Raw genomic sequence first — 26,908 nt, 5'->3', positions numbered from 1 at the left:
TCACAACCTGTAGGTAGTCTGTAAGGAACATATGACAGAATTAAATATATCAAGTAGCAACACTGACACTCCATTCCATGCAGTTACTACCTATTTATTTGACTCATGCAGCTTCAGGTCACACTGTTGTAGGCTCTCTCTGTGAAAAGCAAGATGAGTGAGTCTGTACCACGGAGAACCGTCTTCCTGTACCTGGTGATGGAGAAGCACAGGAAAGTGAAGTAGCCTGACTCCAGGTTGCACAGCTGGTCTGTGGCACAGCCAGCAGCAGAAAGTGTGTTTCCACACTCCAGCCATTCACTGTTACGCCATGCTACCTTTCTGTGCCACTGTGCCTGAAATCCCAGTGGTAACTTCACTCAGCAGCTACAAATGGATGGTTCTCCAGCACAATGGAAGTTAAAATTTCAGGAGCAGGGGTAAATCATACACCACACACAAGGATATTAACTGATGCTCTTTATTTATCTTCGTATTTAGTTAACTGGAGTTGCCATTTCCAGCTTTCTGCACAGAATCCAGGCCTTTTGCTGAAGAATTTAGGTCAATTCAGCAAAATGTCTGCAGAGCTGATGAGAATACCAGGGGAGACAGAGTTCAGGGATGGTGAACATGGTCTAATCCTCATATTGCTTGAGATGACAGTGGGAGGAGGGAGATGGAAAGATGGGTGGCCACTCAAAAAGAGAGCTATATATGGGGGGGTGAGGAAGGATACTTGAAGGATTGACAGGATTCTTATATGGTTTGAGAGGCTTTTCTCTTAATACTATTTTCCCCAAACTACTAAATCCTTCTACTCTCTTCCCAAACTCTTATAAATAATGGGCAACATATTAATAATTCTTCTGTTCTAGAAAATGTCTGGACAAAAACTCAACAAAACTTACTATAAGTCATCAAAAGGAGTCTTCTTTATAGCACCTTTATAGAAATATCTTTAAGAGGAACACTCTAGGTCTTCCTCAATGTCTTCTGTAAGCAGGAGATATTCATGACCGAAGAAGAGGAAGTTTGATTTAATCAGACCTCTCTTTCACACATGCTAGCTGGAGCCACAAAGCATGTGCACACTTCCACTCCACCCTGGCTAACAAAATTTACGAGAATTTACCAAGCAATTAGTTTTCACATGCTGACAGTTGCACCTACCCTTCATTGTTAGGACATCACCACAAACAAGACCCAGATATTTTATGGATTATAAAAAAAAATAAATTCAGACTGTAAGAGAATCAAGTCCTAGAAAACCCTTAGGCTACAGCATCACCTTCTGTGTATGTTCAACTAGTATGTAAAGCTAGTATGGTTTTTCTGGAAATCTTCAATAAAATAAGCATTCCAGTTTGACAGTCTGGATGTCTAAGAAAACATGACTTCCCAAAAAAGGTGATTAGCCTGTGCTGAGAGCAATACACAGGCTACCAAGGACTCCGGATCCAATTTAATGTGAACCCAAACTCTGCAGAAGAAGCTCACAGACACAGAGCGGTCTCTGTAGTAATCCAAGATACTGCTGGCATTCCTTTTGAAAGAAGCATACTGAGCATGCTTCATCCCATGTCTGCAGAGAAAAATCAGCCTGAGCTCTGCCAAAAGCCAAGTGTGTCATGGGCAGCTGTGACTGTTACTTTGCCTGGGCAAAGATACGAAGTGGTGACACCTCTTCTTTTTTTCTTTTTAACTCTGTAGCTGTCAACTGAGATATACAAACATTCATGCTGCAGCTGGAAGAAGCCTAGCTAAAAATCCAGTTTGCATTTACATGAGGTGCATCTGCGGATCAGGGGCTTTTCTGGAAACTGCATCTGCAGTCAAAAGCTGCTACCTGCACTAGTTTATGTCACATCTCCTGAGAGAAGCATGCTCCCTGCTGCTTCACATCAAGCCACTGGGAGGAATCCTACTTCCTGCTGCCCAGAGAGGTTGTGGAGTCTCCTTCCCTGGAGACATTCAAAACCTGCCTGGATGTGGTCCTGTGCCTCCTGCTCTGGGTGTCCCTGCTCAAGCAGGGGGGTTGGACAGGATGATCTCCAGAGGTCCCTTCCAACCCCTACCATTCTGTGGTTCTGTGACTCCTACCTTTGTCAGCCTAGCTTACAATCATCAAGCAAAGTCTGGAAGTTGATACGACACCAGCATTTCAGGGAAGCAGCCACAAAAAGGGTTAAATCTTTCACCTTCTTCATCCCTGTCCACCTTCAAAAGTGATCAAGAACTGTATCTTCCAAGTTTTCTTAGATTATTTGCCTGAATAGTGTCACTTTTTCTTCCTTCTAACATAACTTATCTCAACTTCCAAGCTGTATTCCTGGCATTAAACCTTACATTTCTGTTTTTCTGCCACAAATAATTCTTCCTGGTCTACCTACTACCTCCTCTGTAGGCCCCTCCTTCTCCAGGTCTTCTGGAAAGATGCAAACTGATTATCTGCTATTTCCATAGCCTAGCAGAGAATGATTCTGGTGATGTGCATCTTTTAAGTAACTCAGAAGTCAAAGCAGTTCGTCTTTCATTTCTTATGATGTTTGGTGTGCTGGTCCCTCAGCACTCGGTATGAAATAAAAGCCACTGCTTTAATGTCTGAAAAAAGGAGCACATTTTCAGAAAAAACTGCTCTGCCCAGAACCATTATTTAGTAGGACAGAGAAAACAAAGGAGAGAAAAGGGAGGGCTGGGAAGGGGCTACAGCAGACACCACCAGGAATGACTGACAGTCATCTGGTCTTGCTCTCTCTCAACCCTGCTGGTGATGAGGGGCCTCTCATGCACTCCAGAAACTGGTATCCGAGTCTGCAGAAGTCTTATATTTCTTCCTCTTTCTTTTTGAGGAACAAGACTAAGACTCCCGTTTTGGTCCTCATTGTCTGTTGCTCTGTACTCAGTAACTGATATAACTGTGGTCAGTCAAGATATTGCGTATGAGAGTGTGTGTGTGTATGCTATGCCTGGATCCTCAGGAAGGCAGCCTGGTATTTTATTTTTAAACTTTGGCTCCTGTTGCACAGCCCCACATATAATGGCTCCACTCCTGAAGGTTGGATAGTCTTCTGCTATCAGTTTTCAAAGAAAAACAAAGCCATGCAAGCCAATACCACCAAGAGAACAGGAGCAAAGTTCTCTCCTAAAGATTTTCTTTCCCTCATAAAAAAACAAGAGATCACAGATTAAGCCATCAGTGTCATTCCAACTTCCTGCTCCTGTATTCTTATAGGCTGCAGAATATTGTGCAAGTCCCAGAAACTGCTGTGCTTTCAGAGATTTCTCCAGTTTTTTATTTCTAGAAATTTGCTGCAGTTCTGCCAGTTTTTCCTAGCTAAGGACCAGACCTTTATGTGGATCAGTTCTTACTAAAGGCTTTTGTTATCAAGTGGAGGGTCAAAATTGGTATAAGTTTCTCCTTACCCAAAAGCATAACCTGCAATGATTCTTCAAGGTCTCAGAAGCTGAAGGAGGCAGAACCAGACTTGCTAATCACAGGACTAGTGCTACGGTTCACCCTTTCTGAAGAGCCTGCTCTCCAGATGTGTTCCAAAGCTGACAAAGTAACTTGTATCATATACCTCTAGCCACATGCAGTACAAGATCATTTTGGCAGTGAAGCTTCGCTGTCAAAAAAAAAAAAGTGTTTTCCTTTTCAGCTGAGTGCACAGGGGCTATATCTGTAGGCTTGATTACTAGAAGAAAAGAAACGTTCAAGTTAGAAGACAAGAAGGCTCTTCTGTACCCATGCTTGGGAGAAAAGACTACACAGAATATGGGAGAGAAATGGAGAGGGAACAGTTTGCCAAGAGTTACCTTTGTATCTTAACTTTACTTGCATTTCATGATGGAATATAGCCACTAATCTCAGCATTACTTAGAGGTTATAATAGTCACTCATTCCAAAACCAAGAAACAGAAGAAACAGCTCAACCTCTTTCTCCTTCTTAATTCCTGAACTCCTTTGTTCTCCCATTGTCTTCTAACTCATCCAGCTAGATTGCTGCAATACGGAGTTCTGAATCTTGAAAGCAGTCTTCCAAAATTGAAACTACAAATTAAGAACTGAAAACAATTTGTCAATTAGGGAATCAAAACTCTTCTTCATCCTGCTGTAGTAATTGGTTTATAAAGTTAAAAAAAAAAAAGCACTTACAGTGGGGCCTCTACTGCAGCATGACCTTCGAAACCAAGCTAATGTATCATTTTTTCCCAGAAACTGACTTGTTTGTGCATCGGTTATCAAAAAAAGAGGATCTAATGATAGCGCTTATTGCTGAAGTCTTTGATTAGCACAGAAAAAGAGTTAATCTCTAAGTTCCTAGATGCGTCACCCTTAACAGACCAAGGTCTAAGATTTTAGAGGTGTCTAACAAAAAACTGAAACATCTCTCTACTGAAAGGGTCAAGACCCTTGAATCTACTGAAATGTTTTCATAATATAATTGGTGGGATATCTCTAATAGAAAATTAGGTTACTCTGTGAAATTGACATGTTGACAAATTCTGATTGGGTTTTTATGCCACAACCACCTCTGTGGTAACTGCAGGACCAAAGTCTATAGTTCCTGGCTGCAAAACCAGGACTAAAGTTCTGGGTGACCAAAATGCTGGGTTGTAGAATTCAGAGGAAACCAGAGGTCTTCTGTTTGGGGGATTTACTGTCCTTTATAAACCACAATGTGAAAGTCTATAGTAGCTCTGTCAGATCTACAAAAACCCTGTTCCATTTCTTCTCTTCCTCTATTGAGGTAACAGGAAAACACATCTAATTTTTAAGAGGAAGGCAGCTTCCACCAAGCTTGTGCACAGATTCCACTTGGAGAACAAAATGCAAACCACTTGTTCATAATTTTAAGCCTAAGACAGGGAAATGGAGGAAAACCTGCTACAGATAATCAAACCTAAACTAATAGCTACAAACCTGCAGTCAGCCTTATCATTTCACTTAATTTGGTTGTTAGCTTCCCTTTTCTTTGCCAGGTGAGAAGGAGTCCTCTTGCATGTTCTGTTAAAACTCAGTCACCATCTTAGGCTCCCTACACCTTTAAGTTATATCATTCCCATCAACTGTTCTTTAAGACAACTAATCCCTGACCGAACATGAGATAACAGCAGTGGGAGTCAACTTGCTGAAAATCCACCTTCTACAACTAGACAGTTGTCCACATCCAACTCAATGTTAACAAGTCTAACCCCTGCCTCCCACCACAGCATCTGAAGAGAAACTACACTTAGGCTTTACACCTTAGGACTTTCTACAGAGTCTATCAGTCATTCCAATAGCTCTTAATCTTTTTCCACTATTAAATTAGAAATAAGGAACTATTTATATAGCAAACATTTTCTAGTCTTAGATTCCAGCCACTGCATCTTGTTACAGCTTGGTACAGATTCCAGATTCCTATAATATTGGACATAGCCTGGCAAATTAACTGCTTTTAGTCCTCTAAATGTCACTTCTGAAAACCTCTGAAAGGGAGGAATGGACTATCTGAAAGCTCTCAGTGTGAAGCACAATTTTTCAGACTTCAAATCATTACTATGCCCAGCATTTCCACACTCAGTTTTCACAAACATGCCAACTTCAGGAACAGATTTAGTATTCTGAGAGTGGTACTTGAACAGATCAGAGGAACAACTGTATGTCCTGTGTTTATACATCTAAATGCTGTACTAGTCCACTTAGCTATTCTCACCATTCTGAATGATATCTACTACTTTACAGGATCACTGTTTTCTCATTTAAAAGGAAGACAGGACTCTTAAAGCCCACATAGGCTACAAAGCCAAGACATTTCTAGAGTGAGTCACAGTGCATTTTCCACATTTTCTATCCGTTACAGATATAAACTGAATGAGGAGCTTTTAGGTCTGATATTTTAAAATATAAATTACTGGTATAGAGCATAGAAGCAAAAAGGAAAAGTCTCTTTAAATCCTGTCAGATACCCTTCTTGTCTGACCTGTAGGATGCTTTTGTTTGCAGTGGAATGCGTCCAAAATAAAAAGGAAAACCCTTGCTTTTCTCTTTGGGATCAAGGGCTCTCAAAGGCACAACACTGGTGTTATTTGTTTGATCTATCAAAGCAAGGTCATAGTTTACTTTGGTCATGGAAAGCCCCAAAAGTCTTTTCTGATACACTAGAAAAGCCAATGGGCAATGAGACCTATGATTCCTCTGCACACTCTGCATGAGGTTTTCTCACCCCACAGTCTCCTTCTCCTTGAGCTGCAAAAGCAGGTGCCTCCATCTGGATGATCCCTGGGGAAACTCTCCCAATTCTCAATCCCTTTTACTTGGAGGAGAAGAAAGGCACAAATTGTACAAATTGTACATTGTACAAATACATGTTTGGATGATTTGCCTTCTTCAGCTCAACTCCTTTGTGAACATTTGATAATAGCCCAGAAATTTGCTGTGGTCTTTGAAGTATAATGGGTAAATTCCAAAATTCAACATTCAGTCACAGGATGTCAGACATCCACCTTGCTTGACCTGATGGATGACTGAGAAACCAAGCACATTGCTCTTGTTTGAAGTGTCACGTAAGCCAGCCCTTCATGGTTCCTCTTATCTAGGCCATGATACAGCCTTTTTTGTGAAAACATTATTAACTTCATGACTGGCACAGTGCTGTGGCTTTTCAGGAAACAGTGATTGGCCTAACTGTCTTATATCTTATGGAGTTCTATTAAGAAAATAATAAAAACATCCCACAAAATAAAGATAAGATCTGCATAACATGAAGTTGGGAAATATAACAGTTTCAAAGGATGCTTTTCTGAAGATCTCCAAAACTAGCCCAGATCCATCTGCTGTGCCTCCTATTTCCTAAAGACGTGAGTAAGCAGAAGAAATTCTTTTGCAGCCTTCACCAATAGACAATTTACTTTTATTCTCTTCTTAGCACCAGGCTGATACTGTTCCTTCAGAAAGTACTCACTTTCAGACCCAAATCTTTATCACTTGGGAAAATGCTGCTTGATTTATTAGTGAGATTTATATCCACGCTGGAGACCTTTCCTCTTGTCCTCATATGCAAGCATTGTTTGAAAGCTCACTGAACTCTTCCAATAGACGCTTTCGGAATATACACATTTTTGATCACCCTGTCCAAATAACACTGATTTTATTTAGACATGGTGTAACCATGGTTGAATAAAGGAGGCAAAGCAGCCATCATACTTCATCCACTGAGCAACTGGTATCATTATTTCCTCTCCCCAACAGTACTTCCTGCAGGTCAAAGCAGCTGGAAACCTGTACTGAAGGCTCTGTTGAGTCAAATCCAGCATGGCACATCCTTTGGGATGGGTTTTAACCCTCTCCTAAGAATAAACAGAGGGAATTTTCACAACTGTTTTTTGATTCTATGCATGCTGATCATGGCAGCCCATTCATCATATTTTTAAAAGTTTCAATACAGGCTTCCACTCAAGAAATCTGATGGATTTCTGATGTGCTTTTATTAAGTGGGCTCCCAAAGAAGCATCTTCATCCTCACTACAGACTAGTGATGGACTCTGTCAGCTTCCTGTGGAACTAATTACTTCTCTTTTGACATAACCTTGGAGACAGTGTGTGGGAGAACATGCTGGATGGATCAAAGGGACACCTCATGGATCACCAAAGCTGGTTCTGTTATCACAGACACAAATCTAATCTTCATTAACTTAAAAAAAGAAAAACAGCATACTTGCTAAAGAAATTTCAGCTATGGATGCCTGAGCCAAGAAAAGCTTGATTTGAAAGAAAACAGTTTCTATATGAAAGTATTCTGATCATCAGAAACCTAACTGCTAGCAATTTCTAGTCCCAATGACCATGCAAAAAGGTAATACACAGAGATCTAACCAGCTATGATACTGATAGAACTTCTACACCCCTCCCTCTAAAGGATTCATTTCACAGCTGAAATCTCCCTGGAGGCTGGAAGTTAAATATTATAACTCTGGAATGTGACGTAACCCTCAATTCTGCCCAGCTTATCAACAATCCCTGCTCTGCTCCTTCTCTTCTCACATTTCCTTGGCCTCATTATGCCTTTAAAAGGGGAGCTTGCTACTAAAATACCACTTGGGTTAATTTGGCTATGACAGCTTGACAGCTGGAGCAAGAGAAACAGAAGGATTCTCCTAAGCAGAAGACAACTCTGCCTGTCCCAGTAATTTGATCATCCCAGTTCTCCCTATGTATTCTGGAACACACAGATGAGTTATTCAGGGAGGGAAAAGAAAAAGAAGAGAAGGAGAAGGAGAAGATAAAAAACTCTCAATTTCCTCATGTACAGAAAAAGTTTTAAATCATTCTCTACTAGCAGGTCAGAATTTATTGAACTTTTACACCCACTGGGCTTTCTTCAAGGTAGGCTTGGTCCCATATTCCCAGCTTGGAACATTTCATCACCTTCTAATACCACTAAGATTTTCTAGGCAGGCTGCAGAAGAGAAAGTACTCTTTCAATAACAGTAGTCCATTGCCACACTTTCCTATCACAAGCTTTTCAGCCCACCATTGCAGAGAACTTCTAGAACTCCTGCTTGCTCTCTTCCCACAGAACACAAAGGAGCATATTCCTTCAGAAGCTCAATTCAACCTCCCTTTCTTCTCTATGAGTCTGCATCTTTGAGACAATGGATAAGAGGAGGCGGACCACTTCCTCCATTCATTTGCTCAGCCTGCTGAAGCATCAGATCTGTCTGATCTTGCAGCAGAAGCATTATCCTTTGTTCTGATCAGGTTGCACAAAGAGCTGTGCTTGTGTCATTCCCCAGAGCAGAGATTTTTTTTCATGGCCAATATGATTACAGCTCATGCAACACATTGTGTCCTACTAAAAATGTTGCAGTTTGTTTTCCCCCAGATCCAGGAGTTCTACAAAAATACCATTCGGTGTTAGGCACTAAGGAAGGAGGGAAAACTGTAATTCTGTCACTACATGTATCCTAGCCAAATAAGCGAAAATATTCATAACCTCACCAAATGAGCCCAAAGTCATGAGAAGCACATGAAGGGCCTTGAGTTGAAGGAGTTACCGGGGTATAAGATGCTTATGACTCCCAAGACATCCCAGCACTTCTCTGCAGGTTAGGCAGATGCTGATCAGCAACAGCTGTCTTTACAGGTCCTGACAGCTTACTTCTTCCCACACAGACAAATAGGGCTGGCCGCAGCCACCCCCACCACTGTCATGACATACCTTTGCCCAGAATTCACACCTGGGCTGCTTGCAAGCCATCTGCAACTGAAGAGACACAGGTTAGCCACTGCCAGGTTATATGAATATTCAAAGCAGTATGTCTGGTAAGCAGTTCAGTTTCCCACACTGACAGAATAATAATAAATCACCGCATCTACTGATAGAGTCATGAGCTCTCAAAAGGTTACAAAGCATGGCTTTAATTTTCCCTTCCCCCTTTTCAACCATAATGCACACTACCTATGAAAAATCGCACACCCTTCCTTTTCCTAGGGCAGAAATTCAAATTAACCAGAAAACACAGCCTATAGGTTCTTCAGAACTTCAGTGTGTCATAATGTACTCATGCAGGTTGGAGGTTGAACTTCACCTAGTACTTCCAATTTACTTATATTTTTGCCTAAGTGTAAGTATGTATGCTGCGTTGTCTCTGATACCAGGTAAAAGCTTGAATTCCCATTTCCAGCTTCTAGCCAGGATTTAAAGAGGAAAAAAATTTGCTAATCCATGGTTTGCAATGAAAATAACACCCACCACGAGGGAAAAATCCTCCTGCCTTCAGCCAAATCTAATCTAATCTTTCCTCACAGCTATAATATCACTCTGAGTGCTTCACTCCCTAACTTTAGGTTCACATATGGAGCACAGGGAATTACTGATACAAACCTTTTGTACAAGGCCAGTCTGAAAAAAAATACAGAAATGGGTCTATTCCACTCCTGAGTTTGCAATCAGAATCAATACAGTTCCAGGAAGATGTTGCCATTTTTAGTAACTACCATACCCTCCAAAATGCAACAGAATTATATGATTTCTGTTTCATAAAGGCTTTGACTTTCCTTCTATTATCCCAGTCTTGCTTTAGCACATATTTTATATTAGAATGCGTTCCAGGAGGCATATGGCAATAGAACTAGGTCAACCATTAACCAAATAACAGGAAGCTGCTCTGCAGAGCACACCCTTCAAAGCTTGCTTAATGAGCTAGCTCTTCAGAATGTGTCCTTCAGTAAGGTTGAAACTAACAGTTCCATGGGAATTTCTTTAAAGCCACAAGGTCACCCAAGTTAGGTGGCTTCTGGACATGACAGAATCTGAACAGCCATCCCAAAGTGTAAAGGCATCTAGGCCAAATGTTAAAAGATGAACACTACACAGTCATGCATGGGTCACTGAACATCAGAAACCAGTTCCAATTATTTCTTCATCTTATCAGCAAGCAGAACCCATCCCATCATTAATCTACTCCCACAGTTTCAGCAAAGAACACAGGAATTTGCCTTTGTAGAGCTTGTGGGGAAGGATACCATCACTAAATAAAGAGTTACCATCTCTCTGCCTCCTTCCATGCCTTTCTTTCAGAGGACAGCAAATTACTTCCCAGATGAGAGTCAACTCCAAACACTTGTAAGGTTTTCAAAAAAGGACTGGTATTAAGGCTTGCAAAGTCAGTGTCTGACTAAATTCTTCATGTCCTGTTTTCCCCTTGATCCTGTTGAGATACATACTGGAATTAACAGGATTTGTCAAATAAGGGAGAAAATAATTCCAACATCATTGTTGATACCTTCATTATTCCATCTCAGTCTTACCAATTGCTTCCATTAAATATCACATGCCATACTTTCAAGCAACCATAGATGCCCAGGCTTTAAATAGAAGTTGTTAGGACATTGAGAAGCATCAAGTGCCAAGGAACAGAATCCACGAGTAACATGGAGGTTAGAAAAAGTTCTGATTCATATTATACTGTTAACAAAGCAGTAGAGATGGCCTGATCAAATTGTTTCTAAACAAATGAAACACGTACACTTTCCAGCACTCTACTTGAAAAGAATTTTGCATACAACAGCCAGTGATACTCATCACACAACTGTTGCAATGATAACTCAACAGCCACGTATCACAAAGCAGTATCAACTTTTCAAACTCAAAAAAGTCACTGTCAAGCTATGTGACTAGTCAAATATTGATAGTAAACATAACTGGGTATCAATATTAGTTTTCCAAAACCCTCAGAAAAATGGATACTACCTCTTAACTCTTCTCATTTCTTTTGGACAATATTTCTACAAAACAAAACATTCAGAGATCTTGAAGTTGTTATTTACCCAAACAAAACCAACACCTAAAAAAATCCTCTCTACACCACTGCCAGTAGACTTATGTTTCTCCACCATTTCTAATGGGAAAGTATGCTGTGAACATACATATATAAAAAAGAGTTTCCCCAGAGTTCACATCTATCCTTGTGACATCAAAAATAAAACAAAAAAAGCAACCAAGCCCAACAGAAATTCTCCTACTAATGCCTCCATAACTGCAAACTTCTCTGTAACCTGGTGTTTATGAGATGGGAACTCATGTCCATATTTCTGGTGCTAGGTCCTGCTAGTCTACCCGATAATAATTCCAGTTCCTAATTATGAGACACAGGAAATGATGAGGCATCCATGATGACAGTGAAAACAGTCAGTGTGTGTGATCATATGTCCCTGCAGATTGGTTTGTATCTTAAGCGACAGCTCCTTGCTGAAACAGGCTAACTCAGTGGAAGACTGCCAAGCATGCTGTGGTGAGATTATCATCTTAGTAGTTATTTATAATAAACTATCTTCGGCAAGTAGCACCTTTTTTGGTATGAAAAAGTCAAGGACAATGTATTTTCTTTGCAGTATAGAGATGTTCTATGAGAAAAGGTGCAGGAAAAAATCTAGAAGCATTAATTTGCATATGAAGAAACACTTCTGATGAACATTCTCCAGTGTGTTCTGAAAACTGTTCAACACCACTAGAAAAACCACAAAATTACCAGCTATTAGAAAATAAAATCTGCAAGGGAAATTATATGGACAGACATGACAGAACAATCATACCTTAGAAAAAATCTCTCAATTTGCCTGCATCCTTAATACTTCTGATGCTGAAACATCTACCACAACATAGAGTTATCTATGGAACCAAGAAGTTGTTCTGCCCTGAGAGATGATGTTCAAGTTTCACATGATTCTTCAGTGCCACTTCTTTGCAAGTGCCCTATGCAGAAGTGCTAGACTCCCAAAGTTTCAACCAAAACATCTCCTGAATGGAGCCAGTGGAGCAAGGAGGACTGCATAAGGATGAAGTTACTGCAGAACAGAGCAAACAGTCTTCACACACAAGCCATGTTTTATCTGCATCCCTTCCTCCCATCACCAAAATGCAACTGCGAAAACATACCTGTGGGTTGACTACTCCCAAACTCCCACTCCAGTTCTTAGGAACATATGAAGAAAGTCATACCTTTGCAGGGCTACTACTGAACAGCATCTAAGACAAGGATTCATTCAAGGGCAGCTGTAATATTATTCTTTGAAAATCCTGCTGAACAGGCAGTAGAAACCATGAGAGTTCTGATTATGAAGTTCCGCTTTGCCATGCCCATCAGGAAGCAAGCTCTAGTATTCTAGAGCTTCCCAGGTTGCAGCTAGAGGAAGATAGCTCCAAGTGTCTTTGGGTTGAAAAAAACAAAACAAAACAAAAAAACCCAACACTAAAAAACCCACCACAATAAAAAGCCCCAAACTGGCTGGTTGACCAGTCCACAACAGACCTGCCAGAAGACATATCACTAGATTTTTAAGTCCACAGAATGCTTAGCAAGGTTGTTTAAATTTCTTTTTGTGCAGATTTAGACAGTCATGTAACAGTATTTGGCTCTGAAAAAAACCTAGTATCATAGTAATTTGCCACTAGCTTTAACCAAATAGGAAAAAGAAATTCTAATAGAACATTCCTGTGAAAAAGAAAGCAGAAACAATTACAATAGCTTTCTACAGTTTCTTAGTAATTACAGTTTCAAAGTCTACACAGTATCACTTGCAGTATTTCATACCTTTCTGCATTTCACAGCTGCAGTACAATGTTCTCAAATGGTTACAGCTTTTGAACAAACTGTCTCTGCACTAGAGCCAAAAGGATCTACAATGAAACTTCATGTGAAGCTCAGAACTTGCACATGACTGAACTCTTCTCTTCCCCCAGATCTGCTTAGCCCTTCAGCCTCCCCCTAGCCCCTTTTATAATCCATCAGACATGCTTTTGAAGTGCACTTCACTTGTTTAAAAAAAAACAAACAGGTTCAAAAAGAGAAAGAAATTAAACCCTGCTGGGCTGAAGTTTTCAGATGACAAAGCAGAAGGTAATCGTTTAATACCAAGTATGAAAGCAGCATAAAAGGACAAGATGCAGAGGGGAAAAATCTATTTAGGCTTCCTGCACTGGCATGAAATGGCTGCTTTCCTTCTTACTGCCAGCTCCCATGCTTCATGTTGACATTACACATCCTGTACTGTAGATCCACCCCCATGCTGATGCTTGCCCAACAGAATTATCTCCTGCGTCACAGCAGTGGTAACAGAACTGCTGGCTCTGCAGATCTGAAAGCACCATTTCAATGCTTAATACATGCAGCAACTGGACACACTACCAGATATTCTGGGTTGGTCTGTGGCACTCTCAGCACTGTATTACTTGGCCTAACCTTCTGTTAACCAGATGGTCCATTCTCCCCTTGGGACAAAACCATTAAACTTTATTTTATTAATTTCTACCAAGATGCAGGGACAGTTTACAGCGTTTGTGTCTGGTTTATCTCCAACAGGGTTGCTAAGATGAAAATGACCTAAAAATAACTGGAAATGCTGCTTCACACCAACAGAGAACAAGATCTTTTGGAGTAAATATTTAAATGAACTGCCAGATGAACTACCATAGCAGTATGAACCACATGGATAACAACTTGTATTATGTACACATATGCAAAGGTACACACTCCTGTCATTGTAAAAGGGCCTAGGTTGTATTTTCCCTGATCCAAAGTACCTTTGTCTTGAACAGGCAGTTACTATATTACTATCTATTCAAACCAATCCCTTAATCAAATTTAAAAAAAAAAAAAAAGTGAAAAACCATGGCTTCCGAAAAGACCACTGTTAGTGATGGGACTCCAGAACGCATGAACATCATCTACGGGCAGCACAGCAACATGAATGTTCACACTAGAACACCCACAAACTTATATGAAATCTTTCTTCAGGGACATCCCAGCATTAATTGAAGTCAAACTTGAGTACTTGAAACATACATGCTCCCCCTGTCAAAATAGAAAGAGCAAAAATGAAAGAAAAGGAGTACATGAATGAAAGAATTTGTAATGCATAAGCTCCCATTGGCTCTTGGAAATCAGCTACAACCACGCCCTTACACTCAACCACAAATGAACATCTCATGTATGTAGTTGGTAGTTGGTGAAAGCTAAAGACATCTTCTATTCGAGATGTAATTTCCAAGTGCCTCCCTGAAAGCTCCACAAGAATTAGTCCATGCAGCTAAGGATTTGATCTTCCAGTGTTTACCCACAGGAGTAACTGCAGTAAAATTCAAAATCAGATCACAGCAACTATTCACATGAATAAGCTTTTACAGTAAAAGGGCTTTAGCCCCCATCTTCTATTATCTGCTAAATGTACTACAGTAACAATAAAATGCAATGGTAGCTGAGGTCTGACCTATTAAAAAGCATTCGTTAATGTTCCTAACAGTGGCAGTAAGGATTTATTAAATGAATAAATAAAGCGTACATGCCTGCACACAAAACAAAATCCCAGGAATGTAAGAAGAATCCTGTAAAAGTTGCAGTTTTACTGCCTTCCAAAGAAAATAGGAAGCCAGTCCACACAAAATCTAACCATAATAAATCACTAAAATCTGTTCTTCATGGCTACCACTATCGTGCAGCGCTTCCAAAGCAAGGCTGGATTCACTGTTCAGATTGCTGCATGCACACATTTTATCTGAGGCAGTCTTCTCAAACTATAGCTCCAAATCTCTGCAGGCTGGGGTGTCAAATAGGTTTAAATAGGACAGCATTGCTATTATCCAACTTCCCACATGTGACTAACTTCTGACGTGGAAGGAGATCAGAAACCGTCTTCTTCACACCACTTGGGCAACTAAAACAGCCATTACTAAAATTCTTTCTCAGACATGAATAACCCTCCAATGTGGACATCAACAGATCAGCAGGCATTGCCTTCAGCTCATAAGCATGCTGCTTATTTCATCTGTAAAGAGGATTAGATATCTTCAGCACATCAAGGAAACAAGCTTGAGAACAGACTGTGTGGCATTTTAGCTCCATCTATCTTTAAAATTTCCCCAAAGAGCAAGATTTTTTTTAATGTCCCATTTAAGTTACTACCTCATCATCATATGACTGGCCTCTACTGCCATGACATACAAAACTTCAGTATATGGTGACAGGCCCCCCAGAAAGTCATTCCACAACCTGAAACATCATCTACCCTTCAAACACACTAAAAATAGATTTCTCACCCCCTTGAGGTCTCAGCAGCCCATCTGATATTACAGTACAGTATTAACAAACCTATGTAGACACAAATTCTTAAAATAAATATCTTCAGAGATAAGACCAGAATACCAGCAAGCAAACTGTATTCCTGTACACCACTGAAGTAACATGGGTGAACCTGTGGAAGCACCAAAGAACCATGGAGGGCAATGAGCATTTCATGTTCGTTTTGCAAGAGCACACCACATGCAACCTTTGGTCAACCTCTCTGTCATCCTGCCAAGCAACTTCTGACTCAAGGCTTTTGGTCAGAAAGACATTTTCTGAGTGCGACCTCAGCAGGTTTTATGTGGTTCCTTGGAAGAAGAACACACTGATAATCTTGTATTCCTCCCCTACTCCACCATGGAAGGAGAGCAGCAAATTTGTAGAGGGCATGGAATGGAAAATTCATTGTAGTATGTTATCACTCCTGTAATCTCATCATTTAAAAATAATTCAGGTTTACTCATTTATTCATGCAGCTGGGAGACCCAAATATATTGACTCACTCTTTCAGCAGCTTCAGTGAGTCATACAGTTATGCCCTTGGAGCCAGGGATTTCAGAAGGTCTCACACATGCACAGATGACCTGGCAGGAGAGATCTGCATGCTCTTGAGAAACAGCTTCTTCTCAACCTACCAGGGTGGAAACACACCAGGAGGCAGCACCACAGAAGAGTTAAACACACAAATCCTGCAAGCCCCGAGCTGAAAGCCACCATATATGCAGATCCACCACATGGCCTTCACTCATATTTACCTCCAGAAGGCCTAATAAAGTCCTCCTCTCCCCAGGTCCTGGTACTATCATGCACTGGGCTGTTTTACACCATATGCTTGATTGCAGACAAGAGAACTTGACCTCTATATGACCTGACATAGCTGAAAGCTGATATACTTTCTCCCCACTGCCCTCCCCCAATGAAGATAAAAGGTCATTTAGACCAAAAGGAACCAGTCCCCACTGACTTCAAGTTACATGAATTCAACTTTTGGGATGCACTCCTGGCCAGGAACCCAAACCCCTTCTCACAGGGCTGCAAGCCACAGCTGTATGAGAGGGGAGGAACAATTCAGCAGTCAGGAAACTAATTAACCAGGCTGAGAGCTGTCTGGCTGCTCTCAATTTTCCATCAGCCATTTGTTAACATTTTTACAATTGTCAAGTTATTTAGCTGAGCATGATAGAACCACAGTTTCAGAGCCCACCAGTGCTGGAGGTCCTATATCCTGCAGCCAGAGCCACCCAGATGTAGACAAGGGAGGGAAAAACTGAAATGCAAGATCAGAGCTTCCAATCAAATAAGGAGAGAAATCATTCCAAATTTGTTCATATTGACATTTATTTATTTTTCTGACAGTACCACTTGTCACACAACACAGAAGAAAACAGGATGACTCCTTATGGCCATTGCCTTCCAGACTTTGCTGCATTACCAACTAAACTAAGTAGATCCTGTATATATAGTTAGTCCCTTCTTCCATACTCACCACAAACAGCAACATACCTGAGAACGAATGAACAGTCAGAATGACAGCCGTGACATAGAAACAAAGTGGCAGGTAACTCTAGTTCCCATCTCCCAAGTGTTTCCAAACAGCAGAGGTCTGCTCCAGTCTCACACACCAGAATCACTGCAAAAGGAGGTTTTCCTTTTTTTTTTTTCCCTACGTATTGGTTTGTTGCAACATACACAGCAACAGAATCCAGACCAAGGTCTTGATTTCCAATATCCCTGCTAAATCCTAATTATGCCTATATTACTGGGTAGAGGGATGGATGATTGAAGTAATTAAAAAAAATAAGAGCAAGATTTCAAGGGTTAGACACTAATTCTTTGGTTTTACTGTTTGGTCAGAGAGGCCTAAAACCCTGTTGTAGAGAGGCACATGCCCACAAACCTAGCTGAGCCTGACTGGAACTGAAAAATCCAAGTCTGAGTTGAAATAAATATTCAGGACCTCTCTAAGTTCTCTCCAGAAGCAGTTTGCTCAACTAGAGATGAACAGTCATGCCTGATTCACTGCATCCACCTCAAGACCAGCACTCTTCCAAGCTGTCTCACAAGTTTAGCCCAGACTGGAGTGTCCACTCTGTTTAAAAAACAAAACAAAACAAAACAAACAAACCTGAAAGGAAAGGAGGAAGAAGTTGTTAAACATCCAACATAATATCTGCTGACGTAAGCCACCTTCACCAATCACTCCAGAACTTCTGACCTAGGAACTATCTGAGCTGTCAATTTAAGATCAACAAGAGGGAGGCAGCAAGGAAAAAAATGCTTTTCAGCATCACCGGACAGCTGAATTCTGGCATTCAGACCACAGCAAGGCCTTTATTAATGATCCCTTTCCCAGCTAGACACTAAATTAAAGTCTTCAGCAAGTCAAAGTCATTAGAAGGTAAATGAACCACCCTGCATGTCACACTCATGCTGGACCAAAATCTTGCAGCACATGTAGTCTTCCCCTGGCTACCCTATTAATTTGATAAATAAGGACTAAATTCAAAATACGGGCTGCTGGAGCACAGGTTCTGTGTGTCACATTCGCCCATTCTGCTCTTTTATTTGCCACCAATGAGAGGTCTAGGGACCATGTGTGGGAGGCATGTGTTTGCCTGGGTCCTGTGATAAGCAGCAACTCTATATTGAATCAATTTACATAACAGTCCAATCCAGTATGATCCATCTTCTTCCCAAAAGGAATATCCTGTGATGCCTTCTTTCCACAACCACTGATACCACCCTGAAGCAGCACTATCTGAACCTTAAGAGCTGCAAGCGGGAAGGAAGAGTTTGCTCATTCGGGCAGAGCAAAGAAGCCCCTATTGTCCTACAAGGCCACGGAAACAGTGACCACATGTACATCAGAAGATTCCATTTTTAGCATCTTTCAAAACAAAGTCTTCTCTTTCACATTATCACAAGCACACTGAATCCTCAGTCTTCCTATATCATTCTCTGCAATGTCTGCTTTGTTTTGTCTTGAAAAATCATTCTCCTGCCTCTCTACCCCACGCAATTGCTCTATTAGCAGCAAGTTTCCACTACACATAATTATGGCATGCCTTAGCCTACTTTTCTGTTTGCTGAATAGCTCTGCCTATTTTCTACTTGTGCTGATGCTACCATTTACTTTTCCTGACACTCTAATCCTTGTATCCTTTGAAGGCCTGACTTCCTCCACCACGACAGCAGCTGGGGTTCTCAGGCCCCTTTCCAGAGCTTTTTAATAGCAACAGTAATGCCATCGCTCAACAACCCACCTCTTAATCTTCAGGTCAGCATAGAGCCTGTACCTGTAACAAGTGCTGCAAATACACCATCCAGTGCTGCTGACCACCCATTATCTAAATGACTAGCAAGTTATTAATTGCAAATTCCTGGCATTGAAAGGAGAAGGCAAAACACAGGCACAAAATGCAAGCACCTAGCTTCTCCCAAAGGCATGAAATAACTCTCCAATTTTCTGCATAATACCAATTAGATTGTTTTATCGCCCATCACGAAGTAACAAGTGACACACTTGAACAACTGGATTCTTAGTTTAACTAGTTCAAAACTAGAGGAGTAGTCTAAATCAAGTGTTTTCTCAGAATTATTTGTCCTCAACACGCTGGCCTTGCAATGATTGCTACCCCGATAAGCCCTCGGTAAGTCCTTCCTAATCACTCATGACATTGATGCTGTGCCTACAGCTCTTTACGCTGACATTATTAAACATGCATTCTTAAAGACTGTATTTGACTCCACTCAAGAACAATGACTGCACGTTCTGAAATGTCTCATCTCCATCTTCTTTAAATTACCAAGTAAGTGTAAACGGATTGTTTTTCTCGAGGGATCTTACCATCTTCTACCCAAAAAGCTGCTGTTAGCCCAAGCCAAAAACCTGTTGTGTTCTCTCCCTAGACAGCAGCTGTGGAGATCCATAATTATATCACAAAGATTAGCCAAAAACAAAGAGGCTTTTAGATCACGGGGAAATAAAAGGAATAGCACTGATGGTAAGTCTGGGCCTGATGTCCTGATAACCAGCATGTCTCAAAAATTACTACAAAGTAATCACAACCAATGGTGAGGGAAGGCTCTTTTTCAAACACTGCTTAAAGAAAAGTTCCTTCAAGTAGTGATTAGGCACGGACATTTTGAGTTATTGCAGTAACACATACTGCCTCAAGCTGAACAAAGCAACTTTACCAAGATCTTCAACTCTGGAAGAGCTGAAGAAAACACAGACAAAATTGAAATTGTACATAAGACTGTGTGTTTCAAATACAAGACACCAGAAATAAATACTTCCTTTTCCATATCTCAAACCCCCTCTTTCAAACCCCTTCACAGTTGTGTTTGTACTGCAACATCTGGCACAGCTTCATAAAACCTGAGATGACGGACAGAATTTAGATCTTTGGGATTGTTTTTGAAGTTAAAAGAACAAAATGGAACAAAACACAAAACAATATCATGTCTTTTTATTTACCTATGTGTTCAACTTCCCAAACACAAGCTGAAAGCAGAAGAATGCTTCCAAAACTCAGGACACAAATGAAGACTGCATTCTATTAAATCTAGTCCCCTCATTTGGAATCTTCTACTAAAGACTTTTCACTACAACCAACAAGATAATTATCATAAGTTGAGCTATCTCCCTTCCTCCCCCCCTTTTCTTCTTTCAGCACTGGCATACAAACCATGCTATTTTAACTTCTTTCCTGTTCTCCCAGTTCTTCTGGAACATTTTATTTTCAACAGTCAACTCATTTGGAGAAGTGCCATGCTGAAGTTCAACCGTTTACAATGTTAACTGTGTCTCTGCCAGCAGCTGAAGACTTGCACCACACCACCTTCTCCAGCACCTCAATTAAATGGTTTGAGTTCCTCTCTCTCTGAGAGGATAGATGTTTAAGAAGCCTTCATTCTCATCATACTCTTTTATTACTTCAAAATTATTCTCACTCTCTGAAGAGTAAGGTGGCATTTCTCATCCCCTCCTCAATTAACACTTCACAGACCTCCTGCTCACCTTCTACAGGCCCATAATGTATTTTAACACTACCTAGAAGATTTCCATTAAACAAACCCTTTCAACAGACTGCATGATCTAGTACTCTAGAAGGAAGCAACTGCTTGAAAAGCAAGCAAGCAAGCATTTAGACTGATGAAGTTCAACATTTTTACTGAAGCCAGCAATTAGAAGTTCATACTTGATCACATCTTGATCAAGTATGCAAGTTAAGCAAATCATACAGTTCTGGCTCCAGCAGGCCATTTTAATCTGTAACAAATTCACAAAATCCATTATTTAATTTTAAAATACACAAATATCTGTCAAGAGAGCATTTACATTATTTTTCTAGTACAATGGATTGGAAGTGTAACAAAGGATAAGGAAACGAAATAGCTTGAAAAGACACAAAGACATATGGGCCTTCATAGACCTTTCCTGATCTGTCAAAACAGGACCTCCTTCCTCTATCAGTATGCTTTTTCAAATCACTCTTTTCAGTCGGGGGGGGGGGGGGGTGTTGGATACCACAGGTTTTGTCCTTAAGTTTGCTTAGTGATAGCTTCATAAAAGGGCAATGCAGCTAACGAATACTACACAGCTATTCACCAGTTACACACTTATAAGTCCTTTTCCTGCAATTTCTTCCTACAAAGCAGTGTTCTTCTGCTCAATTTAAGAAATTATCCACAACACCATGCAGAGAAAGCGTTACAGCAAACTGGAGCAATCTCAAGTTACATTGTAACTCTGCACATGTTGTTTGGAATAATAGGAAAACTCAATAGGAAAACCTCATTTACACTTGTTTCTGGGAGTTCCAAATTTCAAGAGACCTCTTTGCGCTTTTCTGAAGTAACCTTCCTCAAACTGTAAGTTGTACTATTATAAGACTTCAGTTCTTCCCATTTCCTTTTTAAGGGGCCCCATTCCTTGGGGCCCAGAGTAACATCTGCCAGATGTCCAGACATCTATGTTGAACACAGTTCTTCTCCAATACTTATCTACTTATCAGCTTTCTTTTCAGTCACTCATGTCTTCATAAAAGTCAATCCTCCTTAAAGTCAAAGTTCACAGCACTGAAGAATTTGTTATAAACTTCACTGAATTGAAATTATAATCTTTTTTTTTTTCCACTTCTATTTGCAGTTGTTCTACTTTCCTTTTCCAGCATCCAATTATGTACTCATATTCTTCACAGTCTGAGTATACACAACATATTTTTAGTTTTTCTTTTGTAACAACATAATTTTAAAAAATTATGGAAGGAAACTCTAAACATGAAATTTTAAATTTCTCAACAATGTAATACATTATGAACAAGTAAAAATGTATAAGGAAATCAAATAATTGTTTAAATATTTTTAAAGCAGTGGTCCATAGGCTATGTCTAATGGGCTTGAGAAAGGCAATTAAGAAAAGCCAAGTTTATATACTGAAGAGTAAGCTATGAATGCAGTTTCTGTTAGAGCCTGCACCATGAAAAAGTTCTGAGTACCCACAAACCCAAAGCAATCGAAAGCCATTGTCTGAATGAAGAAATTTGTGCCTGGTTACATACGAGTTCTAGTCACCACCATCTCATGAATTAAGATTATCTTTCTAGAGCTCCTTTAAAACTCACTCGCTTGGATTTTGTTTTTTGGTTTGTTTTTTTTTTAGATTAGTTTTCTTTTGTTTTTAAACATGAAAGAAGACCCTCAGCTACTACTTTAACAGCAAGGTGAACTTTAGTCTGTCTGGGCAGAACTACAGCAAGAAACATCGTCAACAAGAATGTCATTCTCTATAAGGGATTTGTCTCTCATAGTGAAGAAACCCCCCATAGGAATAACACCAGTCTCACTCCAACTGAAACTATTCCAACGACGTTTGGTTTTCTAGAGTGTCTGTAACCACAGGAGGGAGATAAGAGACCCTCCCATAAAGATCCTCAGCTTAAATCCCTAACTTGTTCTTGGATTGCACATCCCATGTTCAAGAGCAATGTATCTGTAGGGCACACTGTAGTGCAAGCACTGAGTTGACCTCCCAAGAAGAGGAGATTCACAATTCTGAACTACGAAATACAAGCAGATACCTAACAGTCTTCTTATACAGAGGATGGATATTTAGGATCTGACCCAAATATGCAAAGGTCAGTGGGGACTCTTCTAATTTCTTCAGTGGCTGCTGATTTAGTCCTGTGCAAAGATTGCAAAGTGCATCAAAGAACATCACCTCAAGGGAGGCAAAAAAAAAACCCAAAAACCAAACGAACAGTTAACCTCCCCCATTTGTCAAAATCTAAGACTAAACATACCTGGAATGGTATGTTCCATGGCCCACTTCTAAAAGATGGAGACAACCACACTATCTCAGTAATTCGGGTGACATATCAGCAATCAGAACTTAAGAAATGCACAGTTGATAGTGCAATGTCCTTCCAAAGTATATTAGGTTATGTAATAAACCATTTCTTCCACAGCAAAGGTAAGAAAATGGCATTGATTTTAACCTTGCAGCAGCTGGATCCTACATTCATCACTCATTATTGCAATCCTCAAATCTTTCTATTCCTTTCGCACATCTGGCAGCATGTTCTGATTCAGATTCACTGGTCCCCTATCCTGTCACTTACACCTCCCCCATGCAACACATTCCTTCTTAAACTCTTCAGAGTGGCCTACGTATGAACATTACTGATACCTTTCTATGGAACTATGCCTTCAAGCGCAGTAGCACTTCACTCTGGTATCCCCCTCATGCATTTCAGCATGTAGTTTGAATTTTTTGAGGAACTGCATCTACTATGCAACTGATGTGCAAACTTAGGTTGGTGGAAAAAGATTGAGGCCTGGTTTGAGTCTACTCAAAATTATTTCAGCTTAAAAGGTGGGTTAAAGAAAAGCACACAAAATCCTGTTTAACTGCTATCTCACTTTAAAGATCTTAGGTCTCCATAATGACATTAAAATCATAACAAAAATGTTGCCATAAGTGTTCAGAAAAAAATATTTTAAGACACCAAAAGGCAGCTGTGAAAACTGTTTTGGTTTTTCCAAGAGAAGTTATGTATGTTATGATGCTCTGAGGAACCTACTAAAAGCTTGCCAGTATCATTTTAATGCGACCTAGTGAGTGGGGAGAAATATTCCATCTTAATTTAAAAAACATCCAAAAGAAGCAATGCTCTTGAAAATCAGATGTTAAAAATCCCAAAAAATCAGGCACCACCATCATCACCTAGAAAAAAATGACATTTCATGACGTTCTCTGGAAGAACCTGAGCAGCCAAGCTGCATGCACTTACCTCCAAATGCTTTCAAAAAATCTATAAATATATGCATATATACACTATTTCTTTGGCCAACTGATCAACCTTCTAAATTCTGTGGTCTTTAACCAAAGGAAAATATCTAGAAAGGTGACCTCCGCATGAAAGCATAAGAGCAAACAAGCCTGAGGATGTGTTTCTCTGTGTGAAGGAGAATCTGAGCAATTTCCTCCAATCCTCATTTCCTGATAGCATGAAGTCAGAGAGAAGACCCATCATAATGTTGTACATTGAAAAAACTGAAGAAACCTTAGGGGAAAAAATCATGATTAAGCCAGCTACTGCCAGCAAAGCTTCAAAACATGGAGAGACATCCACGATGTTAGGAGCACTTCCCATCTCAGCTTTGTCTACTCTCTCTCTCCTCCATTTTCTGGTGGAGCTAGAGAACATGACATGGCTTACCTGACTCAGATCACAGCTCTCTGCCAAACTAGTCACTTCCTCTTAGACATGCAAGCAGCTTCATGAGACAAACAGACCCCCACAGACACACACACAAAAGCAGCAACAGAAAGCACTCAAACTTGAAGGTCTTTCTCCTTCCAAACACCAGAAAAACGAATGAAACTTTCCCTTTTTCTCCCCCAAAAGAGGGAGGTGAGGGGGGGAGAAATCCTATCAGATCACAACTACATGAAGCTCCAGGAAGATCTCTCTGTGTGGAGAATAGAAACCACAATGCTAAGAGGAGCGGAGGGGGGGGGAGAAGAAGGTTACTCCAGAAGACATAAAGAGCCTGTAGACTGTGTGTGTGCATGTGTGCGAGAGCGAGGAGAAGCTTTGTGTTGTGGAGCCTGGACTGGAACCAAAGCAGACAGCTTGCAAATGGAGGACAGGGAGATAAAGAAAGGGAAAGAGGGGGAGAGGTAGGGAGAAAGCTGCTCCGGGTGGTTGAGAAAGGGGCAGGGGAGAAAGCGCCTTCTCCCTCTCTTGCTTTAAAGGTAGGGACATCGGGGAACTGAGCAAGAAGAAGTGGGCTCCTTCCCCTTCCTTTCTTCCCTTCTCGCTCTCTTTCTCTCAAAGGAGAGCACAAGCGTGTGTAATGGCTCCTGCTCTCCAGCTGAACGCTGTCCTCCTCCAAGCAACCTCCTGCGGGCACCACCAGCCCCCCAGCCCCGACGCCGCCGGGGACCCCCGCATCCCAACTCCAGGAGAGCCGCGGTGGGGGCACCACCGCCGGGGTGAGGGACCAGCCTCACCAGCGGCGAGGAGGAGGGCAACGAGAGAGGACGAGGAGAAAGAGAAGGAGAGGAAGAGGGGGAGAGAGAAAAAGAAAGAAAGAAAGAAAGAAAGAAAGAAAGAAAGAAAGAAAGAAAGAAAGAAAGAAAGAAAGAAAGAAAGAAAGAAAGAAAGAAAGAAAGAAAGAAAGAAAGAAAGAAAAGGAAGAAAGGAAGGAAGAAAGAGGTCACCCGATTGCCTGGGTTGTGCCAGCACAGAGCTTTTCTCTCCTCCGTGTCTCTCCCGTCTCTGATCCAAGTCCACACGCACAGCACCATCCAGACCTCGCACACACACACACATCCTCTCGGGCACCCCCCACCCCGAAAGCTCGGCTGATATCTCACTTATCTCCCCATATCTCACACCCCCCCTTAATGCAACAACAAAAAATTAATTAACCGCCTTCCTCCTCCTCCCACCACCACCACCACCACCACCAGCACCTCCTCCTCTTCTCCTCCTCCATGCAAGAGACTTCTCTCTCAAACAAAACACCCCGCTCTCGCTCCCCTCTTTTTTTTTTTCCTTCCTTTCTTTCTTCCTCCTTCCTCCGTTGACCGAATGAATGGATTTCAGAGGAAGGTGGTGGAAAGAAAGAAAGACAGAAAAGACCAAACAAAATATATATATACACACACACACACACACACGAGAGATGATCTCTCCAATGCCAAACCGGAGATGGGTTTTAATTGCAAGAACTTACAGGAGCGTCCCGGCACTGCTGCTCTTGCTGCTGCCTCCTCTCCTCTTCCTCTCTGCCTAGCTCTTCTTCTTGTTATTGTTGTGGAAGTTGTTTTGTGAGTCTCATGTGCTCCTTGCCAGGTCTCAGCAATGGAGGATCGCCATCTTTCCCTGCTTCCCCCCCCCCTTCTCCCTCTCTCTCTCTCTCTCCTTCACTGGTTTGCTGCAGCTGCAGATGACCTGAGATATCCGTCTCTCTCTCTCTCTCACTCACCCTCTGTGTCTCTCTCTGAATAATGAGCAACCAGAGGGAGAGAGAGAAAGAAGACAATCTCCTCTCCTACCACACAAAACGCAAGAGCACCAGGGGGTGCAAGAATCCTTCCTAACAACAACAACAACGTGTAGGGGAAGAGGAGGAAAAAGAGAAAGAAAAGAGAAGAAAAGAGAGGAGGAAAAGGCAAGAAGAAAGAGAGGGAGGGAGGTGGAAGAGGAGGGGGGAAGCAAGCAAACAAGAGAGATCCAGGAGGCAGACAGATGGAGGAGAAGATGGTAGTGATAGAGGAGGAGGTGTTGAAGATGAAGGAGATTAAGAGGAGGAAGGTGGTAACAAAAAGTTAAGGTTTGGGACACTGAATCACTCACAGGCCAGGGAGGAGGAGGAGAAGGGGAAAGATCTGAAGAGCTTCCCCTTCCAAGCTGTTGCCTTCACAAAGCTTCCTGTGCAGGAGCGCTCAGCAGCTCCTGCAGTGCTGGGGGAGCCGCTCGGATGGAGCGCTCTGCTAGGTCATAGCTCTCTTCCAGCCATGGCAAAAACCGGTTTCTGCATGCAGATCTGCCCCTGAGGTGATCCCTCAGACACATCCATCTAGAGGCTAATCTTCCCTGAGCAGGGTAAAGAACATAAATGGAGCTGGAGGTTGCAAAGTATAAAACCAGATCTACCACGTGGTTGGTTTTTAATCCCCCTTCCAGCTCGCATTTGATGTGGAGAAAGGAGACTCGAATTGTCCATTTCTGGCACGTATTTTGAAGTCTCCTCCCGGAAATAAAGACAGTCATCTCCAGGTTTTTTATTTCTCACAAGCATTTAG

At 41.2% G+C, this 26,908-nt stretch overlaps 1 protein-coding gene across 5 annotated transcripts in view; it reads right to left on the bottom strand.

Annotated features, from left to right (window-relative positions):
- ZNF462 (zinc finger protein 462) overlaps positions 1 to 26,044 on the bottom strand; it is a 91,074-nt gene extending 65,030 nt beyond the window's left edge. For 3 of the 5 annotated variants that reach the window (XM_075079703.1, XM_075079707.1, XM_075079708.1), the window contains exon 1: positions 25,837 to 26,044. The gene's annotated coding sequence lies outside the window, so the exon portion shown is untranslated. Of the gene's footprint in view, positions 1 to 24,311; positions 24,388 to 25,318; positions 25,401 to 25,836 lie in introns of those variants that run through there. The other 2 variants (XM_075079705.1, XM_075079706.1) reach the window with 2 other exon arrangements.
- Between the last annotated feature and the right edge of the window lie 864 nt (positions 26,045 to 26,908).

The sequence above is a fragment of the Phalacrocorax aristotelis genome, chromosome Z (assembly GCF_949628215.1).
Source record: "Phalacrocorax aristotelis chromosome Z, bGulAri2.1, whole genome shotgun sequence".
NCBI classification, from domain to species: domain Eukaryota; kingdom Metazoa; phylum Chordata; class Aves; order Suliformes; family Phalacrocoracidae; genus Phalacrocorax; species Phalacrocorax aristotelis.
The sequence above is the reverse complement of the archived record's forward strand: the minus strand, read 5'-3'. Positions and strand labels throughout refer to the sequence as shown.